The 13,394-nt window shown below is 42.7% G+C and overlaps 1 protein-coding gene across 8 annotated transcripts in view; it reads right to left on the reverse strand.

Moving 5' to 3' along the window:
- LOC137358729 (natural resistance-associated macrophage protein 2-like) overlaps window positions 1-13,394 on the reverse strand; it is a 260,788-nt gene that overhangs the window by 210,636 nt on the left and 36,758 nt on the right. The gene's annotated exons all lie outside the window — the stretch shown is intronic.

Below are 13,394 nucleotides of genomic sequence, written 5' to 3' on the forward strand. Positions count from 1 at the left end.
AGGCCCTTTGAGCCCGCTCCGCCATTCAATAAGATCATGGCTGATCTTTTACCTCAACTCCCCCTTCCCACATTATCCCCATATCCTTTAGTATCCAAAAATCTATCGATCTCTGTCTTGAATATATTCAATGACTGAGCATCCACTGCTCTTTAGGGTAGAGAATTCCAAAGATTCACAACCCTTTGAGTAAAGAAATTTCTCCTCATCTCAGTCCTAAATGGTCAATCCCTTATTCTGAAACTGTGACCTTGTGTTCTAAATTCCCCATCCAGGGGAAACATTTTCTCAGCATCTACCCTGTCAAGCCCCTTAAGAATTTTGTATGTTTCAATTAGATCACCTCTCATTCTTCGATACTCCAGGTCTAGTCTGCTTAATCTCTCCACATAGGACAATCTCCAAATAAGAATCTCGTGCTGTTTGAGTAAAGTACAAGTGCTCAATTTCTCTTGCAACAAGTTGATCCACTAAAAACTCAAAGATCGATACATGCTCATAGACATCACAAGCTTGCTCTCCCATGCTGCAAAATAGAAGACATGTACACAGGCAGAGATAAAACAAGCGAGTGAGACAGAGCAACAGAGATACCAAGAGAACATGAGACACATAGATACAGAGGAGAAGGTGAAAGGGGACAAAGTGGGAGAATGAGGCAATGGAGTGATAGCAAGAAAAGACGATCCAGGGAGTGAGTCTGAAATATACAGTGGCTGAAAGACAGTAAGATACAGGAGGGCAGTGAGACAAAAGCAACAGAAAAGCAGAATGATAGAGAAATGATAACACATGAAACAGAAAAACAGATAAATAGTAATGTGAGAATAAGACAGAGATAGACACAAAAGAGAGAAAAAAAATCAAAATGGCAGAAATAAAGACCATGAGAGCAAGACAGAGACATAATGTAACAGATCACCAATGACAGAGAGAAATATCACAGTAACAGTTTCTGACAGGAGAAGAACTTCAGCCTATCTAAGCCACCTATCCATAGTTTTCCCGTGGCGTACTTTGAACGACCCTGAATCGCACTTGTTGCCAAGAACCTGCCTAATTCCTTCTTCAAACCTATTAAGGTTTCTTTTCCCACCCACTGCCCCCCGCCTCCCGCCTCATGCCAGTAACCTGCTCCACATATTTACCACCCTTTCAGTTAAAACTTCTTTTTGCATTTCTTATTTTACTTTTCTTGTCCTTAATTTGTAAATATAACCCATTGTGATTAATTTCTGTATGCATACTTGGATCCAATTTGTTCAAATCAGTTATAATTTTGACCTCTTCTATCATGTCCCTCTCTGGTTTCTCTTTACAGGAGAGAAAAGGCCCAGGGAAGTTAATCTTTCCTCATTCCCTTATATTCTGGGATCAACTGTGTAGCCCTTCTCTGCACCTCCTCCAATAACTGAAATACGGAGACCAAAACTACACGCAGTTCTCAAATGTGGTCTCACCAGGGCCAAATACAGTATTAAAATGATCTCTCTGGATTTATATGTTCTACCCCTTGCTGTACATCCCAACATTCTCTTTGCTTTTTTGAAGGGCCTGGAAACATTGTGCTGATGGTTTTAGTGACCCAAGGTCTCTTTCTTGTTCTGATGCACCAGGTACATTCCCATTTAGCTCATAATCCACATCTACCTTCCTTCTGCCAAATCTCATAACCTTATATCTCCCTGTTAAATTACACCTGCCTCCAGATTGGGCTTGTCAAGATCCTTTGTAATTTGTACCCAGTGATAGTCATTATTGGCCACTGCTCTCAATTTGGTATTACCTGCAAATTTGGACACGTGAATTCACTTGGTTCCTCGAAATCACTTCTAAAAATGATAACCCGTGGGACTAACACTGAACTTTGTGATATTTCTCCAGTAACTAGCTACCAACCAGATACCTGCCCATAAACTACTACTCATTGTTGTCGATCAAACAACCATTTACTAACCAATTTTAATACATTCCCATCTATTCCATGGGCTTGGAACCGACATAGTAGCTTATTATGTGGGACAATGTCAAGTGTCTTCCTGAAATCCAGGCAGATAAGATCCATTGTCTCTTGCCTCTCTACTATCAGAGGATGACAGTGAAACAAAGATCAAGAGAGAGCAACAGAGTGACAGAAGGGGAGAGAGACAGAGAGAGACACTGAGACAAAGAATGTGAGAAAGAGGGTGAGCCACAGCATAGGACAAAGAAAGAATAAAACCTTACATTTACACATTGCCTTATTACATATTTTAGAAACCTCTCAAAGGGCTTCATAAACAATTAATTCTTCTGAAGAGTAGTTTGCTACCATGTAGACTAACATGACTCAGAGGCACAACTGACACTGACAAAACAGAGCCAGACTGGCAAAAGATGATGAGACAGAGAGTAAACAAAACAGAGGCTCACTGACCACCTGATAGCCCCAACATGGGCTCCAATCCAGTTTGAGGAGGAAGCTGATACGGCAAGGACCCAGGTAGTTCTGCAAAGGCCAGAGTTACACTGCCCCAAAACAATAAATGTAGATTTGCCTGCTGTGCTGCTTTTCAGCTGGACCACCAACTGATACTGGCTCAATGAGGAGTGTATGAGAGCATGCCAAACGCAGTGCCAGATGTAGCTGAAAAGAATGTACCAACCTGGTGAAGCTACAACACAGGACCACATGCATGCTAATCAATGGAAGCAGCATGCGATAGACAGAGCCTGTCTACCACATGACTCAAGCTGGCGCTGTGGCTGCCTTGGGGAGGATAGGGTTGACCACAGCAAGAATGGGGCAGCAGGTCATCCCCACCATTTTCCGGGCACTACTGCCTTATTTCTGTTAGGTGCGAGACCTCAAACTGTCCGCCAGTGAGAGAGGGAGATGAAAAAGAATGAAGGAAAGAAGACAGCGAAAGAGAAAAACATTAAAACAGTAACATAGCAAGAGAGATGGAAACTTAGAAACTTGAGAGACAAAGCGACAGAGCAACAAAGTGGTTGGGTCAGTCTCCCATTACAGACCCAGGACTAGAGCTCAGTTGCATGAATCTAATTAATTAATAACAGACATGCAATTCAGGCATGTCGAGATGTCCTAAGATTGGCTTTTGAGCAGCTTTGCCAGGTTTCATCCACACCCAGCTGAATTTGTTTATCGTTTTAATGAACAGGAGGTGGGAGAGCCAGAAACAATTAATCTTTGGTAGTACATTCAGCCTGATCAAAGTCCACTCTCCTCCATAATGATAATAAGAGCTGGAAGCTGAACCTTGCCCATTTTTTTCACTATTCATTCTTGAACTATGGGCTTCACTGACAAGGCTAACATTTATTGCACAACACTTGAGAAGGTGGTGGTGAGCTGGCTTCTTCAACCGTTGCAGTTCTTGGGAGTGTAGGTACACCCACAGTGCTGTTAGGGAGGGAGTTCCAGGATTTTGACCCAGCGACAGTGAAGGAACAGTGATATAGTTCCAAGTCAGGATGATGTGTGGCTTGGAGGGGAACTTGCAGGTGGTGGTGTTCCTATGCATCTGCTGCCCTTGCCCTTCTAGGCGGTAGAGGTCACGGGTTTGGAAGGTGCTGTCGAAGGAGCCTTGGTGCATTGCTGCAGTGCATCTTGTAGACAGTACACACTGCTGCCACTATGCATCAGTGGTGGAGGGAGTAAATGTTTGTGGATGGGGTGCCAATCAAGCGGGCTGCTTTGTCCTGGATGGCATAGAGCTTCTTGAGTGTTGTTGGAGCTGCACCCATCCAGGCAAGTGGAGAGTATTCCATCACACTCCTGACTTGTGCCTTGTAGATGGTGGACAGGCTTTGGGGAGTCAGGAGTGAGCCACTTTGCACAGAATTCCCAGTCTCTGACCTGCTCTTGTAGCCATAGTATTTATGTGGCTGGCCCAGTAGTTTCTGGTCAATGGTAACCCCCAGGATGTTGATGGTGGGGAAGACAAAGGGAGGTGGATCTACTCTGCCTTGTTGGAGATGGTCATTGTCCTGCAGTTGTGTGGTGTGAATGTTACTTGCCACTTATCAGCCACGCCTGGATGTTGTCCAGGTCTTGTTGCATGTGGACGCGGACTGTTTCAGTGTCTAACGAATTGCAAATGAAGGTGAACGCTGAAATTACCTCCTGCAGCGATGTCTTGAGGCTGAGATGATGGGCTCCAACAACCATACCCATCTTCCTTTGTGCCAGGTACAACTCCAACCATTGGAAAGTTTTACCCTGATTCTCACTGAAACTTAATTTTGCTAGTCCTCCTTGATGCCACACTCAGTCAGATGCTATCCTGATGACAAAGATAGTCACTTAACTTTGGCACCAGTCCTCAGAGGAGGACTGTGCAGCGGGCTGAATGTGCCTTTGTCATGTCCAATATCAATGCCTGGGTCGAAATCTGAATGGCCCATCTGGTTTTATTCTTCTTTTTCATAGTGGTTTGAGACAACTGAGGGTCTTGTTAGACCATTTTAGAGGGTAGTTAATAGGCAACCACATTGCAGCAGACTGGGTAAGGACAGCAGGTTTCCATCTCAAAAGAGCATTGGTGAACCAGTTGGATTTTTATAACAATCCAACAGCTTCATGGCCAATTTTAATGGTACCAGCTTTTATTTACAGATTTGTTTTTACACTGAATTTAATTCCAAAAATCTACCTGGGTGGGATTGGAACTCACATTTGCTGGATTATGAGTCCAGTTACATAACCACTATACTGTGTGACATTCTGTATGATGAGTATGTAGTTACTTTTCAGCAATTTCCACCAGTCTATCTGACAACGTGACCCTCATACTTAGTAAGTTGTGTTTTCTTGATACAGGGACATTTATCAACACTGTTCTATTTAAGACAACAAGAACATATGAAACCTTGGAACAAAGAAAGGTTATTTAATACTTGCGCAGACCACATATGACCTTCTCTGGGATGCACCCCGGGAAACACTCTCCACTGGTTGGAGTCATACCTGGCACAAAGGAATATGATTGTGGTTGTTGGAGGTCAATCATCTCAGTCCCAGGATCTGGCTGCAGGAGCTCCTCAGGATAGTGTCCTCGGTCCAACCATCTTCAGCTGCTTCATCCATGAACTTCCCTTCACATAAGATCAGTAGTGCAGTTGTTTGCTGATGATGGCACAGTGTTCAGTCCCATTTGCAACTTCATAGATACTGAAGCAGTCCATGCCCACATGCAGCAAGACCTAGACCACATTCAGACTTGGCTGATAAGTGGCAAGTAACATTTGCACCACACAAGTGCCAGGCAATGACCATCTCAAACATGAGAAAATATAACCATCTCCCCTTGATGTTCAATGGCATTATCATCCTCCACCATCAACATCCTAGGGTTACCATTGACTAGAAACTGAACTGGACCAGCCACATAAATACCGTGGCTACAAGAGCAGGTCAGAGGCTAGGAATCCTGCGGCGAGTAACTCACCTCCTGACTCCCCAAAGCCTGTCCACCATCTACAAGGCACAAGTCAGGAGTGTGATGGAATACTCTCCACTTGCCTGGATGGGTGCAGCTCCAACAACACTCAAGAAGCTCAATACCATCCAGGACAAAGCAGCCCGCTTGATTGGCACCCCATCCACCACCTTCAACATTCACTCCCTGCACCACCAATGCACAGCAGTGTGTAACATCTACAAGATGCACTGCCGGTGGGACAGGACATACCCAGGGATAGTGATTGCAGTGTCTGGGATATTGTCTGTCTGGTATGATTCCATGAGTATGACCATGTCAGGCTGTTGCTTGACTAGTCTGTGGGACAGCTCTCCCACCTTTGGCACAAGCCCCCAGATGTTAGTAAGGAGGACTTTGCAGGGTCGACAGGGCTGGGTTTGCGTTGTCGTTTCCCATGCCTAGGCCGATGCCGGGTGGTCCGTCCGGTTTCATTCCTTTTTATTGACTTTGTAGCGGTTAGGTACAACTGAGTGGCTTGCTAGCCCATTTCAGAGGGCATGTAAGAGTCAACCACATTGCTGTGGGTCTGGAGTCACATGTAGGCCAGACCAGGTAAGGACAGCAGATTTCCTTCCCTAAAGGACATTAGTGAACCAGATGGGTTTTTACAACAATTGACAATGGTTTCATGGCCATCATTAGGGCGGCACAGTGGCGCAGTGGTTAGCAACGCAGCCTCACAGCTCCAGCGACCCGGGTTCAATTCTGGGTACTGCCTGTGTGGATTTTGCAAGTTCTCCCTGTGTCTGCGTGGGTTTTCTCCAGGTGCTCCGGTTTCCTCCCACAAGCCAAAAGACTTGCAGGTTGGTAGGTAAATTGGCCATTATAAATTGCCCCTAGTATAGGTAGGTGGTAGGGAAATATAGGGACGGGTGGGGATGTGGTAGGAATATGGGATTAGTGCAGGATTAGTATATATGGGTGGTTGATGGTCGGCACAGACTTGGTGGGCCGAAGGGCCTGTTTCAGTGCTGTATCTCTAAACTAAACTAAACTAAATTAGACTAGCTTTTAATTCCAGATTTATTAATTAAATTCAAATTCCACCTTCTGCTGTGGTGGGATTCGAACCCATGTCTCCAGATCAATACCCTGGGTCTCTGGGTTATGAGTCCAGTGATAATACCACTATGCCACCACCTCTCCTCCCCTCTCCTCCCCCTACCTCATAATTTAATAGAGTTCTGTACAGCTGTAACATAACATCCTCCCCTTTGCATTCCAGCTGTCTTGAGATAAAGGCAATTAGATTTTTAAATTATTTTTTCTACCAGTCCAGAATGTTTTAGTGATTTGTGTTACTTGGCCCCATAATCTCTGCTCCTCCACAGTTCCTAATTCTCACCATTTCGAAAATACTCTGATCTGTTTTTCTTTGGTCCAATGTGATTGTGGATGACCTCACATTTTCCCATATTGAACTCTGTTCACCACATATTTCCACTCACTTAATCTATCAATGTCCCTTTGCAACTTTCTGTTCCCATCGACACTATTTACTGTGCCTCCTAACTTAGCGTGGTCAGAACACTTAGATATATGGCTCTCAATTCCTTTATCCAAGTCAATTTTAAATATAATGAAAAGCTGTGGACCCAGTACAAATCCCTGGGGGAAAGTACTAGTCACATCCTGCCAATTTGAGTACATACCCATTATCCTTACTCTATGTATCATACCTTCTAACCGATTTCAAAACATGTGAATATTTTGCCTCCAATTCATGCCCTTTCACTTTTATTAACGATCTTGTGTTGCATGCCTTCTGGAATCCATATACATAACATTCACAGTCACTCCCTTATCTAATATGTTAATTAACTACATGGCTCAGTTGGTAGCACTCTTGCCTTTAAATCAGAAGATTTTTGGGTTCATGTCCCACTCCAGAGACTTGACCACAAAATCAAGGCTGACACTCCAGTGTAGTATTGAGGGAGTACTGTACTGTTGGAGGTACTGTCTTTCAGATGAGACATTAAACCACGGCCCAAACTGCTCCCCTCAGCTGGATGTAAAAGTTTCCATGGCACTATTTCAGAAGAACCAAGTGCCTTCAATCAACATCACAAAAAAACCAGATTATCTGGTCGCTATCACATTACTGTTTTTGGGTGCTTGCTGTGTGCAATTTGGCTGCTGCATTTCCTTCATGGCAACAGTGACTACACTTCAAAAAGTACTGCATTGGCTGTAAAGTGCTTTGGGACATCTGGTGGTTGTGAAAGCTGCTATATAAATGCAGGTTATTCTTTTTGTTTTGTATTCTTTTGTATTAATGATTTATTATTTACAAATCCATGCTGCCTCTCTGAACAGCTCATGTGTCCAAGTGCTCAGCCACTCTGTCCCGAACAACATATCGCATAACCTTTCCACAGGTGACTTCATAGACTAATTGCCTTTAATTTCTTAGTTTATTTCTCCTATCCTTCTTCATTAAAGGAATGTCATTGGTTGTTTTCCTATCCAAGGGGACGATTTCTGAATTGAGAGTGTTTTGGAAGATCATAACTAGAGCATCAACAACTTTGTCATCTACTTCTTTAAAATCCTGGGGTGAAAACCATTGATTCCTGGAGATTTGTCTTCCTTTAATCTTATTGGTTTCGCATTACCAAGTCACCAATTTACCCAGAATGATATCATGAAAGGAACAAAAAAGTAAATCAAGTGAAAATGCATAACTATCTCCAAAGAGGAACCAGAACAAAATCAAGAAAACAATACAGAGCAAAATCAAATAAATGACCCAGAACCAAATCAAGAAATTACCCGGGACCAAATCAAGAAATGATCCAGCATCAAATCAAGAAATGGCCCAGGACCAAATCAAGAAATGGCCCAGGAGCAAATCAAGAAATAACCCAGAACCAAATTAAGAAATGACCCAGAACCAAATTAAGAAATGGCCCAGGACCAAATCAAGAAATGGCCCAGGACAACATCAAGAAATAACCCAGGACCAAATTAAGAAATGACCCAGAACCAAATTAAGAAATGGCCCAGAACCAAATTAAGAAATGTCCCAGAACCAAATTAAGAAATGGCCCAGGACCAAATCAAGAAATTGCCCAGGACAAAATCAAGAAATAACCCAGGACCAAATTAAGAAATGACCCAGAACCAAATTAAGAAATGGCCCAGGACAAAATCAAGAAATAACCCAGGGCCAAATTAAGAAATGACCCAGAACCAAATTAAGAAATGGCCCAGGACCAAATCAAGAAATGGCCCAGGACAAAATCAAGAAATAACCCAGGACCAAATTAAGAAATGACCCAGAACCAAATTAAGAAATGGCCCAGGACCAAATCAAGAAATGGCCCAGGACAAAATCAAGAAATAACCCAGGACCAAATTAAGAAATGACCCAGAACCAAATTAAGAAATGGCCCAGGACCAAATCAAGAAATGGCCCAGGACAAAATCAAGAAATAACCCAGGACCAAATTAAGAAATGGCCCAGGACCAAATCAAGAAATGGCCCAGAACCAAATTAAGAAATGTCCCCGAATCAAATCAAGAAATGTCCCAGGACAAAATCAAGAAATGGCCCAGGACAAAATCAAGAAATGTCCCAGGACCAAATCAAGAAATGGCCCAGGACCAAATCAAGAAATGGCCCAGGACCAAATCAAGAAATGGCCCAGGACAAAATCAAGAAATGGCCCAGGACCAAATCAAGAAATGGCCCAGAATCAAATCAAGAAATGTCCCAGAATCAAAACAAGAAATGGCCCAGGACAAAATCAAGAAATGGCCCAGGACCAAATCAAGAAATGGCCCAGGACCAAATCAAGAAATGGCCCAGGACCAAATCAAGAAATGGCCCAGGACCAAAGCAAGAAATGACCCAGAATCAAATCAAGAAATGGCCCAGGACCAAATCAAGAAATGGCCCAGAATCAAATCAAGAAATGGCCCAGGACCAAATCAAGAAATGGCCCAGGAACAAAGCAAGAAATGACCCAGAATCAAATCAAGAAATGTCCCAGAATCAAATCAAGAAATGGCCCAGGACCAAATCAAGAAATGGCCCAGAATCAAATCAAGAAATGGCCCAGAACCAAATCAAGAAATGGCCCAGAACCAAATCAAGAAATGGCCCAGAATCAAATCAAGAAATGGCCCAGAACCAAATCAAGAAATGACCCAGGACCAAATCAAGAAATGGCTCAGGACCAAAGCAAGAAATGACCCAGAATCAAATCAAGCAATTACATAGGACCAAATCAAGAAATGACTCAGGACCAAATTAAGAAATGGCCCAGGACCAAAGCAAGAAATGACCCAGAATCAAATCAAGAAATGTCCCAGAATCAAATCAAGAAATGGCCCAGGACAAAATCAAGAAATGGCCCAGGACCAAATCAAGAAATGGCCCAGAATCAAATCAAGAAATGGCCCAGGACAAAATCAAGAAATGGCCCAGGACCAAAGCAAGAAATGGCCCAGAATCAAATCAAGAAATGGCCCAGGACCAAATCAAGAAATGGCCCAGAATCAAATCAAGAAATGGCCCAGGACCAAATCAAGAAATGGCCCAGGAACAAAGCAAGAAATGACCCAGAATCAAATCAAGAAATGTCCCAGAATCAAATCAAGAAATGGCCCAGGACCAAATCAAGAAATGGCCCAGAATCAAATCAAGAAATGGCCCAGAACCAAATCAAGAAATGGCCCAGAACCAAATCAAGAAATGGCCCAGAATCAAATCAAGAAATGGCCCAGAACCAAATCAAGAAATGACCCAGGACCAAATCAAGAAATGGCTCAGGACCAAAGCAAGAAATGACCCAGAATCAAATCAAGCAATTACATAGGACCAAATCAAGAAATGACTCAGGACCAAATTAAGAAATGGCCCAGGACCAAAGCAAGAAATGACCCAGAATCAAATCAAGAAATGTCCCAGAATCAAATCAAGAAATGGCCCAGGACAAAATCAAGAAATGGCCCAGGACCAAATCAAGAAATGGCCCAGAATCAAATCAAGAAATGGCCCAGGACAAAATCAAGAAATGGCCCAGGACCAAAGCAAGAAATGGCCCAGAATCAAATCAAGAAATGGCCCAGGACAAAATCAAGAAATGGCCCAGGACCAAAGCAAGAAATGACCCAGAATCAAATCAAGAAATGGCCCAGGACCAAAGCAAGAAATGACCCAGAATCAAATCAAGAAATGACCGCGACCAAATCAAGAAATGACCCAGAACCAAATCAAGCAATTACATAGGACCAAATCAAGAAATGACCCAGGACCAAATCAAGAAATGACCCAGGACCAAATCAAGAAATGACCCAGGAACAAATTAAGAAATGACTCAGGACCAAATCAAGAAATGACCCAGGACCAAATTAAGAAATGACCCAGGACCAAATCAAGAAATTACCCAGGCCCAAATCAAGCAATTACATAGGAACAAATCAAGAAATGACCCAGGACCAAATCAAGCAATTACATAGGACCAAATCAAGAAATGACCCAGGACCAAATCAAGAAATGACCCAGGACCAAATCAAGAAATGACCCAGGAACAAATTAAGAAATGACTCAGGACCAAATCAAGAAATGACCCAGGACCAAATTAAGAAATGACCCAGGACCAAATCAAGAAATTACCCAGGCCCAAATCAAGCAATTACATAGGAACAAATCAAGAAATGACCCAGGACCAAATCAAGAAATGACCCAGAACCAAATCAAGAAATGGCTCAGGACCAAAGCAAGAAATGACCCAGAATCAAATCAAGAAATGACCGCGACCAAATCAAGAAATGACCAATGACCAAATCAAGAAATTACCCAGGCCCAAATCAAGCAATTACATAGGACCAAATCAAGAAATGACCCAGGACCAAATTAAGAAATGAACCAGGACCAAATCAAGAAATGACCCAGAATCAAATCAAGAAATGAACCAGAACCAAATCAAGAAATGACCCAGAATCAAATTAAGAAATGGCCCAGAACCAAATCAAGAAATGGCCCAGAACCAAATCAAGAAATGGCCCAGAATCAAATCAAGAAATGGCCCAGGACCAAAGCAAGAAATGACCCAGAATCAAATCAAGAAATGACTGCGACCAAATCAAGAAATGACCCAGAACCAAATCAAGCAATTACATAGGACCAAATCAAGAAATGACCCAGGACCAAATCAAGAAATGACCCAGGACCAAATCAAGAAATGACCCAGGAACAAATTAAGAAATGACTCAGGACCAAATCAAGAAATGACCCAGGACCAAATTAAGAAATGACCCAGGACCAAATCAAGAAATTACCCAGGCCCAAATCAAGCAATTACATAGGAACAAATCAAGAAATGACCCAGGACCAAATTAAGAAATGAACCAGGACCAAATCAAGAAATGACCCAGAATCAAATCAAGAAATGGCCCAGAACCAAATCAAGAAATGGCCCAGAACCAAATCAAGAAATGGCCCAGAATCAAATCAAGAAATGGCCCAGAATCAAGTCAAGAAATGGCCCAGGACCAAATCAAGAAATGGCTCAGGACCAAAGCAAGAAATGACCCAGAATCAAATCAAGAAAGGACCGCGACCAAATCAAGAAATGACCAATGACCAAATCAAGAAATTACCCAGGCCCAAATCAAGCAATTACATAGGAACAAATCAAGAAATGACCCAGGACCAAATTAAGAAATAACCCAGGACCAAATCAAGAAATGGCCCAGAACCAAATCAAGAAATGGCCCAGAACCAAATCAAGAAATGACCCAGGACCAAATCAAGAAATTACCCAGGCCCAAATCAAGCAATTACATAGGACCAAATCAAGAAATGACCCAGGACCAAATCAAGAAATAACCCAGGACCAAATCAATAAATGGCCCAGAACCAAATCAAGAAATGGCCCAGAACCAAATCAAGAAATGACTCAGGAACAAATTAAGAAATGACTCAGGACCAAAGCAAGAAATGACCCAGAATCAAATCAAGAAAAATACCGCGACCAAATCAAGAAATGACCAATGACCAAATCAAGAAATTACCCAGGCCCAAATCAAGCAATTACATAGGACCAAATCAAGAAATGACCCAGGACCAAATTAAGAAATAACCCAGGACCAAATCAAGAAATGGCCCAGAACCAAATCAAGAAATGGCCCAGAACCAAATCAAGAAATGACCCAGGACCAAATCAAGAAATTACCCAGGCCCAAATCAAGCAATTACATAGGACCAAATCAAGAAATGACCCAGGACCAAATCAAGAAATAACCCAGGACCAAATCAAGAAATGGCCCAGAACCAAATCAAGAAATGGCCCAGAACCAAATCAAGAAATGACCCAGGACCAAATCAAGAAATGACCCAGGACCAAATCAAGAAATGACCCAGGACCAAATCAAGAAATGACCCAGGAACAAATTAAGAAATGACCCAGGACCAAATCAAGAAATGACACAGGACCAAATCAAGAAATGACCCAGGAACAAATTAAGAAATGACTCAGGACCAAATCAAGAAATGACCCAGGACCAAATCAAGAAATGACCCAGGACCAAATCAAGAAATGACCCAGAACCAAATCAAGAAATTACCCAGAATCAAATCAAGAAATGACCCAGAATCAAATCAAGAAATGGCCCAGGCCCAAATCAAGAAATGACCCAGAACCAAATCAAGGAGTGGCCCAGGACCAAATCAAGAAATGACCCAGGACCAAATCAAGAAATGGCCCAGAATCAAATCAAGAAATGACCCAGGACCAAATCAAGAAATGACCCAGGACCAAATCAAGAAATGACCCAGAACCAAATCAAGAAATGACCCAGGACCAAATCAGGAAATGGCCCAGGCCCAAATCAAGAAATGGCCCAGGCCCAAATCAAGAAATGGCCCAGAACCAAATCAAGAAATGACCCAGGACC

The sequence above is a fragment of the Heterodontus francisci genome, chromosome X, assembly GCF_036365525.1.
Source record: "Heterodontus francisci isolate sHetFra1 chromosome X, sHetFra1.hap1, whole genome shotgun sequence".
Taxonomy (NCBI): Eukaryota; Metazoa; Chordata; class Chondrichthyes; order Heterodontiformes; family Heterodontidae; genus Heterodontus; species Heterodontus francisci.